The sequence below is a fragment of the Homalodisca vitripennis genome, chromosome 4 (assembly GCF_021130785.1).
Source record: "Homalodisca vitripennis isolate AUS2020 chromosome 4, UT_GWSS_2.1, whole genome shotgun sequence".
NCBI classification, from domain to species: domain Eukaryota; kingdom Metazoa; phylum Arthropoda; class Insecta; order Hemiptera; family Cicadellidae; genus Homalodisca; species Homalodisca vitripennis.
Window position 1 is genome coordinate 105,198,949 of NC_060210.1, and position 17,837 is coordinate 105,216,785.

The window sequence follows — 17,837 nt, forward strand, 5'->3', positions numbered from 1 at the left end:
GTAACAGTTGCAATTTTCAGTCATAGAACTTTAGTAAAGTCTTTCATATACTTTAGGTAATTGTAGACTATGTCTGGTAAATGACTTCTTCGGGCTCTGAACACAAGAAACAAAGTTCTGGTCAACATCTTCAGAAGTTCTCAGTCTACCTAGTGATTTTACCTTTAAAACACTACCAGATTACTTGAAAGACTTAAGGCAATGACGGGTTGTTTTTGCTGTAGGTGTTTCACTACCATACTAACGTCTAAAATTATGTTGCACTGTTATAACTGACTCAGTTTTTACAAGCCAAATAACAGACTGCGCTTTCTGTTGCGGAGTACACATTGTTGCTGAGTTGCTCTGCACTTACGCCTGGACTGAACTGAGGGAACAGAGGAATAAAACAGCACTGGTGCCGTCTCAAGGTCAAGCAGACCTGCCAACTTCAGGGGAGCCACACTTGGAGCTGATGAATCAAACACCACAAACTAGAATAGTGTATGTCACTTTGTACAGATTCTAGAACACAATACAAATAGGGAGTTCTTTTTCAAACTCCTTGTATTTCAATTCAATTTAAACTCCTTTAATGGCGAATTATATAATGTGTACAATAAATAGCATCAACATCAATAACAGTATGACTAAGTTATATATGAAATTCTTGTAGAAATTAGAAAGAGTTTAATTTGATACCACTAATAATGATCACATATTTTTCCAATAATAATTTTTATTTTTTGGATGGCCCTTTCGGAATAAAAGATTTCATTGCCAGGAACACCTTCATTACTTAAAAGTTATTCTTGATTTTTATTTGTTAATAATAGGAGTATAAAATCAAAATATGTAATATATGCTAATATAAATATAGATAGTCAACCGTGTTCTAAACTTTTAAAACTAGTTGCTTTAAGTGAGATTTAAAATAATTCATATTAAAAAAAAAACATCCATAGAGTACAGAGCCAGTATTATTAGATATTATTTGTTTGTATTTATAATAATTTATTGTAATAGTTCTAAATTCTGTAGGGAGATGGGATAAAAACTTTATATCCATAAAATTGGCCTTTTTTCAAAACACTTATGTACCTCAACAGGATGATTTGTGCAGGTATTGTAATTGTGTTTACTTGTTAGATTTAACTTTGAACTTTTCTTTACAAGCAGCACCATATCTAATATATACAAACCATAAACAGAAATAATACCAAATTCCGCAAAAAGATGCTTGGCAGAAACATCATTGATCAGAATGTATATGATTTTAATGACTCTTCTTTGTTACAATAATAACCTGTTCATATTTCCTATAATGTAACACCATACATTCCCATTCCAAAAGCTAAATGGGAATAAACTAATGAGTAATATTCCTCGAAATTTATTAGTATTAGAGAAGTTATTTTTATTATTGCTCAACTGATTGTTTGGACTTTATCTAGATTAAAACTGTACATTGTTTGTTTTTGACTCATTTATATATATATATATATATATATATATATATATATATACTATAATATTTAATATTACTATTAATATTATTATAATTATATTATATGAGTGTCAAAAACAAACAATGTACAAAAGCTTGTTTAAAGAAGCTTCTGTATATTTATTTTATGCATAAAACACACACACACACACACACAACAATACATATATAATATTATATGAGTGTCAAAAACAAACAATGTACAAAAGCTTGTTTAAAGCACCTTCTGTACATTTATTTTATGCATAAAACACACACACACGCACGCACGCACACACACACACACACACACAACAATACATAACAATACATACATACATACATAAATATATACAATATATATATATATACCAAATATATATATATACAATATATATATATATATATATATATATATATATAATTTTATATATATTTATTTATCTTTAAACATTTGCAATGGACAGCAACATTGTCCATGTTTACATGATTACGGCATCAATAACCGTGCATTACAGCATTTTAAAGCTTACATCTACATTATTTCTTGGTAAATTTTAAGTTTATGTGTTAAAAGGTTTGTAATTAAATGTAGCACAAAAAATAATTGTACTAAATTTGAGTTTTTTTATTGTTACGTGTTACCGTAATAAATAAAGACATACAGACAGCAAACTAAGCATTTCTGATCAATGTTTATATTACAGTTTTTTTGTCTTGCCATGAATAAAAAATCCTCAAAATATTTCCAGAGAGTTCGCAAATACCCTTTATATTTCACAAATAATCACATCTACATAAACAGACTAAGAAGATAACTATTAATTTACTACTGAAACCATAAGCAATCCATTTTCCAATTCCATGTACTTTTAACAAAGAGAATTTATTTTATATTTATAAAAAACCACATTTTTAAGTTGTATAAGGAAGACAAGCTACAATTTAATAGTCTTAACTCAGTAAAGAAAAATGAAATCAGCAAACTAAGCTATTTTAGATATTAGTGAGCTAAGCCCACAGTAAAACATACAGTAAGTTGTGCTTTATTAGAGAAAATAAGGCATAGGGTATGTAAATCCCAGATTCTTCAATCCAGATTGGATAAAATTCCAACAGAATCTTCCAATTTTATGTAATGATTTATTTATAGACTTTTGATTGATTTATAGGTAAGAAATACTTGTATCTCTTTGGATTAATTTAATTCTCCACATAGTTATAATGAATTCCTCCATTTTAACAATTAAATAACCCATGGATCATAAGTTTGCCTTTATAAAACATAAAACATTAGGCAAACACTCACCAAAAATGGACATTTTCTAATTGTGATTTACACAGGTTTTCTTAAGTATGAGACATTCATGGCTCATCCTTCAATCTAAATAAAATTCATATAAATCAGTTAAAGAACATGGCTATTTATTTTGTGACTTTGACTCAACACAACATTACATGCTCAGATATATTTTATTAGTAAGGTTATTAATAAAGCCATATTATCAAAAGAAGTATATAAACAGTGAAAATACAATGGAAGCAATCATAGTGAATGTGATAAGTTTTGAAAACACAGTTACATAAATAGAAACTTGTCCAGAATGGAACGTTGTGGCCTCACATTTGGTTATACATTCTTGTTATACTTAGAACTTATATTTAATTACAAATGAAATCTTTGTATTCTATACACTCAGAATACATAGATACAGTTTCATTCATTAAAAGCAATATCTGAAATTTCACAATCTTGTAATTTACACAAAATAGTGGAATAATTAATACAATTAAAAGCTTTGGAGTAAATGTAGAGTTTTATTAAATTTATCTAGAGATGCAGAAATTTCCTGTATAAATGAAGTAGATGTGACTTATACTTTTTATATCCTAAATTATTACGAGATTTATGTTAATAATTATTTTTTTACTAATAATTTGTTTATTCATAATTAAGAAGTAGAGATAACATATGTTTTACAAGATTCTGATGATACATAACAGTTTTCTTTTGGTATTACATTTTTCCAAAAACAAGTATTACAAGTAAGATTTTGTAACACCTAATTCACATGGAGATTTATGCGTGCCAATGAGATTAGATAGACAGTGTTCCCAAAATGAGGATTTTTGAGAAGTGATAAGAAAGACTGTAATTGGCAAAGTGAAATCCACTTTTGGACTATTACAAAGTGAAAGTATTGATAACTAACTACACTAGGGCCAGTGATGTGTTTCAACATGCTAAAGTATAACATGCTGCTTGGGCTGCTACTCTTATTACTAGTTTCTCAGGTAACAATAAAATAATTTTCATATTGAAACTGATTTATTGTTTCAATATGAATAAAATAGAAAAATATTATAATCTTGTATTAATCTAACTAAACTGATCCGTACACATCATGAAAAGTTTCTTTATATCTATGTCTAGGAAAGTTAATACAATCAGCTTTAGAAAAGTATCTGTTAACTTATATATTATTTATTGTTTTTAAATCCTCAAAAAATTTTAAAAATGAGGAGAGTTTTAAATGACTTTCCTTTTTAGTTTTGCATTGGTGTAAAAGTTTAAAACTTACCTGAAAATGTCTACAACCAATGTAATTCTTTAGACTGTTTGAAGTAATCATTCGTCGAGTTAAGATTATTAATATATTTTCTGTATCTTTTGGTACTTTCAATTATTGGTCTTCATAATATTTGATTATGAGTTATGAGTTTGATCTGGTTTTGGTTGACTTTAAATATTTTTACTTCGGAGTAAGCTTCTTAAAACTTTACACCAGATTTACTTTTTTCATTGCTCATTTTTTTTGTACATAAAAAATTTAAAACAAAATAAATTTGTGCAGCAGAAATAAACTTTGCAAATCATGTTTGGAGCCAGGCATGATGGTGTTCACCACCATTTTAAAGCATAGAATTCCAACAGATTGATCTATTTATATCTTACAGTGTTTGACATTTGTTACGAAAAACTAAGGATTAAGTCTATCTATATACAAATGTACACTGTCATGAAACCAGAAATCCCTTAAAGTTTATTAATAATTATTGTTCATATAGCATGTTTTAATACTCAAGTTTTTATGGAAGCAGTAGTAGATATTTCAACTTTCTGCCTAAGGAAATAAAAGAACTCTATTCATCCATTTAAAAGATATATTAAAAATAAACTAGTGAAAACTGTTTAAATACTCCATAAAAGACTCTTTTTATAAAATGTTTAACCCTTTATTTGTTGCTTACATTTTTTTTAGAGGTATACGTATAGAAAAAAGAAAGTATAAATGAAGCTGCTCTTTGTACGTATTTTTCCAGTGAGTAAAAAATATGGGCCCGTAACCATTCTTGCATTAGTGACTTTAGTGGTTTTCCTGCCCATACAATGGACTGAAAGTCTACAACCACCTCCCACCAGAATTTCAGCCAAAGACAGGAAAATGACTAAAGTTAGCAATGCAAGAATGGCTACGGACCTACTACTCTTTTTACTCACTGGAATAATACCTACAAAGAGCAACTTGATTGATATTCTCCTTTTTTTCTGTACATCTACCTCTCAACAAATGTAAACAATACTTTTAAATATTTTAACTGACACCATTTGTAATTTTTTTATATTATAAATTAAAATGGTTTTGATATGACATTAGATTTTCAATTTGATGAGTATTACAAGGAGATTGATATTGTACTTTAGTTCTTTATTTAACAGGTGATATTTACAACACAAAACATTTTCACCGCAACTTAAAAATAGGTTTATTCTATATCGATCATAATTGATGTTGAGAAAAATTACTCATAATAACAAAATGGTGAAAATAATTTTCTTTAGGTGACCCGGTTCATTTAACGATATACTTTTGACAATGACACATCACATACTGCAGTTGGAATAATGAGAAACATGTTATATATATTCCTTCATAATCATCACAATGAAAAGATAATAAGTTTATTGTTATCCTATTACATTATTAGTCACAGTAGTAAAAACAATGTTAGCACCCTTTTCTTAATTTTTCTTATGCCCTAAAGTGTCAGAGGTAAAACAGAATACATTGCAATACTTTATTAAAACATTTATAAACCATAATTCATGGTAACTTAACATATTTGATATTAAAATGTTGCAGTTACTTTTTTGCTAAAATCCTCTTTGTAAAAAAAATAAGGAAAGAAGAAAATAAGTAGTATAGTACAACAAAGTTAAATAGAGAAAAAAGTCAAATATTTGTTGCCTACTAAATTAAATATATGTTTAACACGTTGACTAGATTTGTAACTTACTAACATTTCCAGCTGAAGTTGTCTGTCATCTTCACTAAAACAAAGATAAAAAAAACACAAAAACTTGTACAAAACACTTACAAATCTCTACTCCTAACTAAATTAATTATTTATAGGAGAAATTTAAAGAAAGTCACAAAGAGTAATTAAATATCAGCTAGAACAATTCAGTGGCGCTGAACACGACGAAGTAGCCTAAAAAGTAAAACAACTATTTATTTTCACAGCTGGAATTGTTTTTAAGAGTCATAGAGTATAAAATCAACATTAGACAATGTTAGACAAATTGTGATAAAGTAAAGTAAAGAAAATAGACAAGACATCCTTTATTGCCATTAAACATGAGATTCAATACACAGAGTTACGTAACAACTTTAAATCTAACCTAACCTAATATCACAATGATAGTTTTGGGTCAACATACAACTTAACAGGTTGTACTTTATCTTCATGATTACTGGATAAAAAAGTTAAAGAAATGTTACATGCAATCCAAAATCATTTACTTTTTGTCCAAGTCTATAAATAACAGTTGCAAATTTTTTTAAATTTGAACACCAAATTAGAATGAAGTAGGTGAACCAAATTGGACAATGAACTAAGACAAAATACTTAGCCTATAAGTTTTAACTTATTTAGACTTTTTATGGGGTGTTATCATTTCCACAAGCAGCATTATATAGCATATCTATGTGTATATATATATATATAATTTTTAAATAAATATTGTATCACAAAAAGTACTTGCTCAGCCAGGACTCGAACCCGGATCTCTCACTTGCCAGGTGAGCATATATATATATATATATATATATATATATATATATATATATATATATATATATATATATATATATGCTCATCATAACATATATATGTGTGTGTGTGTGTGTGTGTGTGTGTGTGTGTGTGTGTGTGTACGTGTGTGTGTGTGTGTTATAATGAGCTCTTAAAATAATAACATGAAGAAATTTTTGTTAGTTTACAGATGGCGCTCCAACCTTGGGAGACGACCTGGCTGGAAACTTCCAGCAGAATATGGGTGCTGTCCATGCAAATCTAATTGCTGGAATATCCAACTTCATGAAGCCTATAGCAGACCTAGTAGACAAGGTGCCTGATGTCATAATGGGAGGACGTAGAGGCGAGCCAGGCTTGTTTAATGGAATTGTGGAGTCTGGTAGAGACAAGATCAGCAATGTTATAAGAGGGGGAGCTGGAGCATTTAACTCAGGCTTAAAAGTTGCATCCACCCTCGTAGCTGCACCTCTTAAATTAGCTGGTGAGTTGTATTATTAACTTCTAACTTCACTTCTTTCATTAATGATGGCAAATGTCCGGAAAAATCCTGTTTCTTTCACAATCCTTCCATTGTCAAAACATACCCCTTATAAAATATATTTGCACATTAAGAAATACACACACACACACATATGGAAATTTTTATTTATTTACAATTTGGTATGCTAGTTCTAGGTTTCTAATGCATGAATTGGTATTAATGTTACAAATAGGTTTCACTCAGTAAAAGTGTTCATAATTTTTGTTGTGTATTTTTCATGAACTACTAAAGGGTTTTGTTTCATCATTATGTTTTATAATATTCTTGTTGGCACATGATAAATCTCCATTAATTTTTTAGAATTGTTAATAGTGTTAATAATATGCTTTTAGGGATTGATCATTTTAAAGAATGGCAACTGTAATGAAGATATTGAAAAGTTTTGTGCTGATAACAACAGTTGAACAACATTGAACAGTTACTTACATGGTTCAATTATTTTAAACTGTCACTGCAAAGTTTAAAAATCTGACAACTTAATAACTGGGTGTAAAAATTTGGTAATTGAGGTTTCAGATCACGTTTAAAATAATCTTGAGCATGTTTGTGATATTGTAAACATCTCCTTAGTATAGTGTGGTAAATTTCTCATTACTTGTTTTGCTGATCATCAGAAAAACGGAAAAAATTTTTGGATACAGAAAGGTTATTCCTAATACTAAAAATATCTTGAACAACTATACCAACAAAATTTAGAGGGGAATGGTATAAGTATTTAGTATTGTTTAATTAGATAAATACTCATGTGAAACTGAAAATATTGACTGAAGATTACTCTCCACAAAGAGAATAAAATTTCATGAATTTAATTATGTAAGCAATGTTTAGACATGATGTGAACAGATAAAATTAGTTGTAGTAATGACATTGGCCATGTAAACCTGAGAGCCAAAAACAGGTAATATTTATTACTGTATATTTGTGCTATGTATTTTTATTGCCTCTATACTTTATGCAATAATACAGAAATTATTCATTCATTTTTATGTTTCACAGGTGATGGGATGATGGCCCTAGAAAAGGTAATACTGGGCAGGGATCTAGATATGGCTCAGCAAGCGAAACTCAAGACATCGGACCAAGATTCCTTTAAAAGATTCATTGGCGAAATGGAAGCTTTCTTGAGCAATCCATCAGATAAACAAAAGAGAAATGTGGATCGGTCTGCTATTGATCAACTTTTTGGAGGATTCAGTAAGCTCTTAGCTTCTTCAAATGGGAAACATAAGAGAGATATTGATCAGTTAGCTGTTGATCAACTTATTGGAGGATTCAGTAAACTCTTATCTTCTTCAACTGGGAAACATAAGAGAGATATTGATCAGTCAGCTATTGATCAACTTATTGGAGAATTCAGTAAACTCTTATCTTCTTCAACTGGGAAACATAAGAGAGATATTGATCAGTCAGCTATAAATCAAATTATTGGCGGTTTAAGTAAACTTTTGACTTCTTCAACTGGGAAACATAAAAGAGATATTGATCATTCAGCTATTGATCAACTTATTGAAGAATTCAGTAAACTCTTATCTTCTTCAACTGGGAAACATAAGAGAGATATTGATCACTCAGCTATTGATCAACTTATTGGAGAATTCAGTAAACTCTTATCTTCTTCAACTGGGAAACATAAGAGAGATATTGATCAGTCAGCTATAAATCAAATTATTGGCGGTTTAAGTAAACTTTTGACTTCTTCAACTGGAAAACATAAGAGAGATATTGATCAGTCAGCTATTGATCAACTTATTGGAGGATTCAGTAAATTCTTGGCTTCTTCCACTGGGCAACATAAGAGAGATATTGATCAGTCAGCTATTAATCAACTTATTAAAGGATTCAATAAACTTTTGACTTCTTCAACTGGGAAACATAAAAGAGATATTGATCATTCAGCTATTGATCAAATTATTGAAGAATTCAGTAAACTTTTATCTTCTTCAACTGGGAAACATAAGAGAGATATTGATCAGTCAGCTATAAATCAAATTATTGGCAGTTTAAGGGAACTTTTGACTTCTTCAACTGGTAAACGTAAGAGAGATATTGATCAGTCAGTTATTGATCAACTTATTGGAGGATTCAGTAAACTCTTAGCTTCTTCAACTGGAAAACATAAGAGAGATATTGATAATTCAGCTATTGATCAATTTATTGGAGAATTCAGTAAACTCTTATCTTCTTTAACTGGGAAACATAAGAGGCATATTGATCAGTTGACAAGTCCTCAAGTTATTAATAGTTTTGATGAACTATTGACAAAGTTAGAATCTAGATTGAAGAGAAGTCTTGATGACCAAACAATGAACAGACTTCTTGTAAATTTAAATAAAATATTATCTGGTTTTACAATGAAAGGAAAAAGAGATATTAATGAGGATACCATAACACAAGGTATTGCTGATGATAAGTTATTTATTAGTTCAAATAGGCCTGCTAAAAGCAAGCTTATTATAGACCCAACTGTTACAGATATTTCCACCAGCCATAGTAGATCTCTCAGACATTTGCTAACAAGGCAAAACCGGGAAATTCCCCAAAAGAAACCTGAACTATTTCTTAACCAACAAACAAATAACATTGGGCAGGGAGGTTTTGATCATATAAGTTTTTCTAACATTGTTGGTAATATCGGTGACTTCTACATAGAGCTTGCTGAAAAAATCACAAGAAATGCAGATATTTCACAACTAATCACTGATCTAACTCTTATGATTTCTTGAACATACATGTAATAAATCTGTAACTGACTTTTTGAGCAATAGTGAGGTATTAATTTACCTAAGTATTTTAGCCCACAAACATTTTTAACATTAGAACAAATGACTCCAAACAAGGCATATGTATTATTTAAATTTATATAGATTGGACCCATCCTTCAACCCCCAGAAGATAATCTATTTTAACATTAAAACTAAATCCTGAAGGTTCAACTCCTGGCTAAACAAGTACTTTTTGTCACTCAAAAATCTTTATTGAAATTATTTAGACTATTGCCACCAATACAAATTGAATGCATGTGATTATATATATTTTATATTATTTTCAACAATTTTCAAACAATGTCTGTTGACCCAGTTGAGGAGTGCAAAGAATGCTTCCTATATTTTTTAATTTCTGATATCATTCAAGCTTTCCAAATACAAACAAAAATTATCTTAACAACTAAATGGACAAGGTGTGCATAATAATAAATAAATGGTGAATTTTAAATGCCCTCCTATATTTTTCGAAATGTTTTCAGGTATCAAAATAAAAAAACTGATCTTTATTGAATAGTGTGTGTGTGTGCGTGTGCGCGTGTGTGCGTGCGTGCGTGCGTGCGTGTGTGTGTGTGTGTGTGTGTATCTTTACACAGTAAAAATGTTTGCTACTATTTCCATTTTTGAACCAACTCACCTTTCTTAACATACAGTAACTGTATAAATTATAACACATGCTTCAGACTACTTTGTTATACTCAACATAATTACAAATCAATTTTCATTATTTTTCTTTCTATCAGTTTTCTTTCTATCAGGAATTTTAAAATATTATGAAACATCATTTATATGGTGTAGATTTGAGGTAATTTTGTACACTATGAGCAAATTATTTAGAACGCGGTTATCTAAAGTACATTACAAGAATTAAAATATTTTTCCTAATACAATCGATATTATTATAAAAATTTTAAAACAGAAACTTAAACTACAACTTTTTATTAATGTTTTATAGATTTTACTACAGTACGGAAATCACATTGTTTTACTGAAAAAAGGTTTTATGAATTTTACATGACTCAGATTTTAGATATCAATACCAACAGGAAACAAATCTTTAATCCCTTGACCAAACTTTCAATTATCCTAAATATGCTTGGTTCCATCTGCCCCTATATTAAATTTGATTCCCAGAAAAAGTATGCAAATGTAAATGAGTTTACTTTTAAGACGAAATTTCATGGAAGTTAGGACTCAACAACCATCTAAATGATACATGAGGGAAAATAGTTTACATACATAAAAAGGTAATTATATAGATTTCTTTATGTAAACAATAATATTTATTTGTCATTGATTGTATTTTATAATGCTCTGATATTTTATACACACTCACTACTATTGTGAAAGTAACACATTGCAAAGATTTTTATTTGATTATATTTTAATTTATAACATCTTGAGGGTAATAAACAAAAAAAATACAGTTTGCTTGAATATATTTGACATAATAAAGTACTTGAAAATTATTTATTAGAATCAATATCTGAAAAAATAATATGTATACATCATATTTTGTGTGTTGTCTCAACTAAATAAATAATTTTTTGTTAACACATTTATTTTACACACTAAATATAAAAAATAACAATACTTATATTGGAGTTTAATTTATTTTGAAAAATATTACTCTTATAATTACAGAACATTACAAGACTTTTAAACAGTATAGCAAAAATTATTGTAAAAAAAGAGTCATTTTCTTCTTAAAACATATTTTATAATACTATTTAACTAAATTATATGAGTATAGTATATCTGAGTTGAAACCCTCCATGTAAGTACAGTATTTACAAATGTATATTTGTGAGAGTTATAATTTGTTAACCATGTTTAATGAAAAAAATCCTTTGAAATCCTAAATGAGATCTTTATGAAAAAATGTTTTTATTTTATTCCAATAGGTATAAAAAATAAATACCTCATAGTAAACCTTTACCTTCATAATAATATTTTATGCTTATTTTCTTTAACCCTAGAACTGGCAATGGTGTCACTCTGTACTGGCGGCTCTATTTTAACAGCCTCGCAGACGTTTCTTATAATGTATCACATCTCATAACTGTTAGTCCAAATATAAACTATTATGTCAATATATTCACAACTATATGGAGAGCATTATAATAACAATATCTTATTGTTTCCGTGGAAACATATTTTTGTTTTTTTACGAAATGTAAGAAAACATTTTTTTTGGACATTATTTTTGTAAATATTCCGTTGTGTAACTGCTTAGCAATAAGCTTTACATCAAAACTGTAAATGTATAACTTATTCCAAATTTTGACCTGATTCCAAAAATATATAATTATTGTAACTTTTACCTCAAAACGTATGTGTTTACAGGGCTTTGTATGAAAAATCACGTGTATTTACTTATTTTCAAAACTGCATAGATTTCTAAATAAATATTATTTTTCGTGGGTAAACATAATCTCATGACTGCATTTTTACTTATATAAGTATGACAGATAAAACAAAAATAAAATAATCAATTTTAATCTTACCTTATTTACATATGTACAATATATACAAAGTTTCATTTTTCACTCAGCGTCACTAGATTTATCGGTCTCTAAAGTTTTCACCCATACTAAAACTATAACCTAAGAAAGCTAAAAAATAATAATAACAACACTAAAACACTATAAAATACAATTTCCACAAATACTATTGGATTCGTAACCTCAAACACAAACCCGGCACTTGTTTACAGTTTCACAACAATGTGGTTGACCCGTACTACGTTCACGTTCACGTCAACTGTCCATAGAAAACTATGTTTTACGGTAAACAAAGAAGACAATAATCGAAGTAAGAACAGTAAATCGGTACTATAATTAATGCTGTTCCAGAATATATAAAATAAAAATCATTTATATGACCTTAATTGCCTAAAATTTCAATAACTGTACATGTCTACTTTGGCGACGAATATTCGTCGTTGCCAAATCGGGCGGGCCTTTGGTGACGAAAATTCGTTTCATACCAGCTCTAGGGTTAAGGAATAATATCCAAGTTTCCACAGTAAAAGCATTGTATACATGACTGTCATCCAAAAAATGTTGAGACATGAGAAGACAGTGATAATTCTGTGATAACCATACCACATTTACATATTACCAGTTTCTGTTAGTAAATAACAGTAACTAATTAAGAAATGTATCTACATCATAGATTTGGTAAGTTTTTAGTGATTCTTTAAAAAGTGCTTAAGTTTTTAAAAATTAAACTGTGAAGTTGGTTTACCCATAAAGATAAACATTATGAATGTTCAGGTCTTACTTTCGGTTTTGAAGAAGCACAAATGATTTTTTTCACTTTTATTCTCAATTTCAAAGTGTTTAATTTGCCTAAGAAAAATTATTATATAATCGCATTTTGATCTTACTCAGGAAAACAAGATTGTGTCTGTGCTATGATAAAAAAATGAATCTTCAGTAATACCAGCGGCTTCCATACAATTAAATTTGCAGCAAAACAAGTAAACATCTTTCTAAATATTTAAGGAGCAGGAAATATTGTTCCTTGTTGGATGTCATGGCTTAAGTGAAAGACAAAAAGCAGAACAGAGAATTACTGCAATTACTTGACTACTTAATGCTGGTAGTCTTAACAGATAATTTATAAAAACTTGTCTGAAAATTTATGACATTTAGAGCTCACAGAAAGTGCCAAAATAAATTTCAAAAAGATAAACAAAAATGCTTCATGAATAATAAAAAAAAAAACACTATTACCTCTAAGTGCTCCACTATGTACTACAAGATGGAACGATGAAAGCTTTCATAGCAAGTTGATAATTTCAATAACATTTCTTGGGATCAGGACAGGACTTTGACTCATCACTTCAGTTACTACACACAATTTGAAGTCTTTGAGAAGACTTGTATCAAAACAATAGAACATAAATCCTATTTCCCTTATATTGATATCTATATCTTAAAAAACGTTCTCACAATGAGCAGTTTTTATAATTTTTTAAAACTATTGTTGCAAGTGTTAATACAGTAAATTCATAAATTCAACGTAAATGGTTGGGTATTTTCCAATTAATTAAAATTCAAACACAAAAGAAAACACTGAAAGGGATTGTTTACTTTCAACACAATTTTCATTTAATTGTACTTACAATAACTTCTCGTACTTCAAAACCTTGGAATACTTGGGAGTTCTTGGAATACTAAATGGGACAAATTCCAATTAACAGAACTACCACAATGTTATATTGTTTTATTAAAATATAATTAATTTAAAAAATAATAATTCTTTCAAACTAATGCAATGTTATAACTGTATTATTGTTTTATTAAAAATATAATTGAGTTTTAAAATACACTTAAAATAACACTGTTTCAAAGTGATTCAATGCTATAATTGTTTCAAAGTAAGGGTGTCACAAAGTGAGACCAAACAACATTTTAAAACCACATTTTAGTTTTATGATGTATTACTTTTTTCCAGGATAATTATTTTACAATATCCTTTTTAGGTAGAGGTATAATGGAGCAGAGTGTTGGTGAAGGGAACACCAAAGAAATTAGCAAACTCGAGAGCCAAACGAAAGCCAAGTTCCTTGAAGGCTTTACTGAAGTTCTGGATAAGTTCAATGATAATGTAGCAGAAAGAGTCAATGAAGATGGAGATTTTTTACTGTTTTTAGGGAATTTATTTTCTTAAAAAGAAATGTATACAACTTCAAACAACAATTGTTTTAAGAAAATAAAAAAAATATTTACCATAGCGTAATATTAATTTTAAGTTAAAAGTGTTGTTATTTAATTGGTTCAGACTGGATAATTTTGAGCAAGTCTATAAAATTGTTTAATATATCACAAACTTTAATTACATAATTATACTGTTACATGAATGTCTGGTGGGATCACTCAGTCGTTTGCATATTAAAAGACTATAAGCCGACTGCTAACAAACGAAGATGCAAACTCACCCATCTTCTGTGCATGTGTTCAGCGCACGGAGGGGTACAACTGGCGTGCGCCGTGCCCCTTCCCTGCCAAGCCACACACCAGCCACTTGTTCTGGGCCGTCATTTGACCGTGTTTACATTTTACTACTTACAAAAAAGTTATTTTTATTGTTTTAATGATTTATTGGTTAATTATTGTTTATTTTACTCATAATTATTTATACATGAATGGAATGCATACACATGAATGGAATTTATGCATACGGATACAATGGAATCGACATCTAAGTGGGTATCTGGAAGACCTCTATGTAAGCAGGCTAGAGAGATTGTTTATAATGAGGAGAGGTATTTAACAGACCAAAAGAGAATAAACAACCTAAAATATAATGTTTGCAAAAACGAGTGAAGCGGGTGGTATGTCTAAATCATTAGTTACAAGAATATAACTGAAGGTAAGAGATTGTTTGCATGCACAAGGTGGGCTAACGATGCTCTTTCAGTGCCTACAGGCAAAAAGGTTCAGCATAAATAAAAATTTTAATCAACGGATATAATGACAGCGTTATTTGTAGGTGTCAAAGTGTCTAAGAAAACATTGCATACTTAATTCTGTCCTTAGGGAAGAATATATTCTTCATTGTGGTAAGGAATATTTGAGAAACTTATTGAAAAGAATGGGCTTCCGATGGTTTAAAAGTCAATCAGCCAATAATTATTGATTGGAGCAACCTCAAATTCTTTATTTGAGAGATAAGTACTTCACATATCTCTCAAATAAGAGGAATAAGGGAACACAGACAAAGTGAGAAAAAATAATCCACCTCGATTAAAACTAAATCCACAGCTCCCATACACCTTATTGTTGGCAGTCTGATGCAGAGGTAAGTAAATCCAAACCAATTGGCAAAGGTTAAAGACTAAAATTGTACGCTCTTGGGAGGCGTATCAGTTCTGAGCCTGATGAAGCCCAACAAAAATCTGGAGATTAACATGATGATATGAATCTTACCAATTCCAAGTAGGTCAGAGATATTTTGTAACCAAACTTAACAGAACGTTGACAAACTATTTACTGATGCTGGCCATAAAACCATTCGCCTTCCTCCTTACCACCTGAATTTAAATCCCATTGAGTTAGTATGGTTTGATGTAAAAGGCAAAGCATGGCAGAGTTTGTCATAAAACCAAAAGGGAATTGTGTGCAAAATTGTTCTCTGAATTTACAGCAGAACAGTGGAGGAAACACTACGATTATGTAGAAAAAATGAACAACAATATTGGGAGTATGAGGGGTTGAAGGATGTTGCGGTCGATCAACTAATTATTAGGGCGGAGGATTTTGACTAAGAGAGGTAGGCTTATTGTGTTTTAAATATTTTATGTTCTAAAGCTTTTACAGTAAATTTTGTGAAAATAAAAAGTAAAACAATATGTTTTAGTATTTGGCCAGTGCATTCTACCAGTTTGACAATCAAATAAACCATCTACTATTTCAAATAAATTGACATTACAGTAATAAGTTAATACTGACTGAAATATTTAAGTCGATATCTAATCCTTACAAACAACCATAACATACATTTGAAAATACCAAAATAACTAAGTATGGCAGCGTCTAAATAAGCAACCAAAACCATAGTGCTTCACTAAAACTTAGCTAACGTGTCAGGGCAGGCAAACCTGAAGAGACAAAAACATTGTAACCCCCAAGCAAAATAAATTTGCAAATTAAGTGTTTTGACACACTACCACAAGAGTTCAGAAGTTTAGAACTTCAACCGTATGCATGTACATTGTCTCGTTGGCTTATATGTAGGGCCTTTTATTCACTAGAGGAATTTTTTACAACTAATATTAATCTACCTTAGAATAGGTAGAAGTGTGGCAGTTTCTCACTCTCTGAGGATGGATTTTTCTGTTTGGGCTGACTTGAATCTATTACTAGTATTCTTTCCATGGATGGTACAGGCCTTTGGGCAGTGTGGACTTTACCTTAGTCTTACACTTTATCATGTTTAGGCTATTTATAGTATTGTTTTTTTTTAAATTAACAATGTATAGTATGTATGTTTTCTATAGTGTAATGTATTACACATTTTATTTCTTGACGTTGTCTATAGCAATGTAAAATTGACAAATGACAATAAATAAAAATGAAAAATGTAAATATGGCACTGCTAAAAAAAAGAAATATTTGATTTAACAATACACGGTTTATTAGTTTGTTTAATTTGTTTCTTTATTCTTGACATATTCATATGAAGATACCAAAAGAGTGTACACTTTTCATTTAGATTAGCTCTGTTAAGTTCTCTAAAAATATCATCCTCTGGGTTCTTATTCTCTTATATTACAGAGCGTGCCTGAACTCTCCCCTGCTATTTTAAGGAATTTTTCCAATATTCTACTCAAGTTAGCAAAATGTTTTTCTAATATACACAATATACTAATAACAAGTATTCTTGATTTTTTAACTGGTAATTTTAGTTTTTTTACAAATATTTCTAAAATAACTAAATATTTTAAATGAAATGGTATATACAGACTTACAAAGGTAAAACTCATAGCTGTTTACAAATCCATTCATTAATTTCAAATTAGCAGTCTCTTGAACATTTCACTGAAAAATTGGCTGAATATACAAAAATATTACAAGAGTAAAAATGTTTTCCATGTTTTATCCAAACTCCAATGATACTTTTTTAAACTTTTCTGAATTATGATAAAACACAACAATGTAACAATAAAAAATACTTCTCTTCATTCACTTCATAATTTACATACAAATAGTAATATACATTAAAGATTTTAGTAGAACACTTATTATTTATTTGTTCATGAAATCAAATTTCACGATTCATTAGTCTGTTTACATCTCTACTTAAAAAAAAAACTTCTTTATGATCCTAAACTGCCAAGAAGAAAGGGAAAATATAACAATATTATTTTTTCACTTTTTTAAAATTAATTAAGTGTAAAAAAGAAACAAATACAATATTACAGTTCTTTTGCATAAACTTATAAGGCCACAATTTAAAA

At 29.3% G+C, this 17,837-nt stretch overlaps 1 protein-coding gene across 1 annotated transcript in view; it reads right to left on the reverse strand.

Annotated features, from left to right (window-relative positions):
* The window catches only part of LOC124359885 (oocyte zinc finger protein XlCOF6-like), a 66,668-nt gene that overhangs the window by 18,061 nt on the left and 30,770 nt on the right, over window positions 1–17,837 (reverse strand). The window lies entirely within an intron of this gene.